A 1237-nucleotide genomic window follows, 5' to 3' on the forward strand; every position below is an offset into this window, starting at 1 on the left:
TTTATAATAAGGAAACTGAGGCACAGAGAGTCGGGTTATCTGTTTAAAGTCCCAGGCTGATGGGTGGAGGGGGTGTGTGTGCGCTAGAATTAAGATCCAGAGTATCACCCCAAAGCCCACACGCAGGTGGGTGCTCTGTTCCCTTGGGTGTAGCAGCGAGGTGAATCCCTGGGGGATCAGACCAAATGGGTGATGAAGTGGAGCCTTCTGAGGAGGAATGGAGGGCCCAGGCGCCCACCGCATCATCAGTCCCTCCACCCCCAAGCTGATGGGCTTTCCTGTAACGTGAGTTGTGACTCCAGACCGAGGCGGTGGGCAGAGGCAGGAAACCCACAAGGCTGAAACAAAACTTAGAACTTAAGAGCAGGGGAAAGTGAAACCAGCCCCCCTACACACCAGGGCAGGAGGTGGGAGAGAATCTGTGGCTGGAAACAAGAGCAACCACACACACACACACACACACACACACACACACACACACACACACACACTCTCTCACTCATTCACTCACTCAAATGGCCAGAGCTCTGGCCGCCTCCCTGCTCCTGGAACTTCCCTGTCCCCTACCCGTTTTCTCTTCCTCCATAGCCCGACATTAAGCGGATGTGCATGTGTTTGCTGTCTGCCGTTACCCCCACCCCAACTAGCATGGAAGGCCTGTGCGAGCAGGTTGACCAGTTCTTCCATGCTCTTCTCCCCAAGCCCAGTACAGCGCCTGGCACAGAGGAGGTGCTCAGGAAATATTTGTTGAGTGAGTGAATCAAGAAAACACATATGACCCTCTGCAAGCCACTATTTACCTGTTCTTATAGGACACCGTGTAGGTACAGTGGTTCTCAACCTTCCTAATGCGCGACCCTTTAATACAGTTCCTCATGTTGTGCTGACCCCCAATTTCAGTTACAAATTGAACATAATGAAAGCACAGTGATTAATCACAAAAATATGTAATTATAGATGTGTTTTCCGATGGTCTTAGGCGACCCCTGTGAAAGGGTTATTCGACCCCCAAAGGGGTCGTGACCCACAGGTTGAGAACCGCTGGTCGAGGAGGATAAATTGGTTTAGCCTATTCTGGAAGACAATTGGCAATGTTTTGGGGGTTTTTTCTCTTTAAACATGGGGTGCATAGACTTGAGCAATCCATGCTCCTTGGTGTGGGGCACTCCATGTATCACCGGGGTCCAAAAAAACCTCCCTTTAATATGGACTTGCCCTTCAGCCCATCCCAACCCCA

This window comes from Myotis davidii, unplaced genomic scaffold, assembly GCF_000327345.1.
Source record: "Myotis davidii unplaced genomic scaffold, ASM32734v1 scaffold425, whole genome shotgun sequence".
Classification (NCBI taxonomy): Eukaryota; Metazoa; Chordata; class Mammalia; order Chiroptera; family Vespertilionidae; genus Myotis; species Myotis davidii.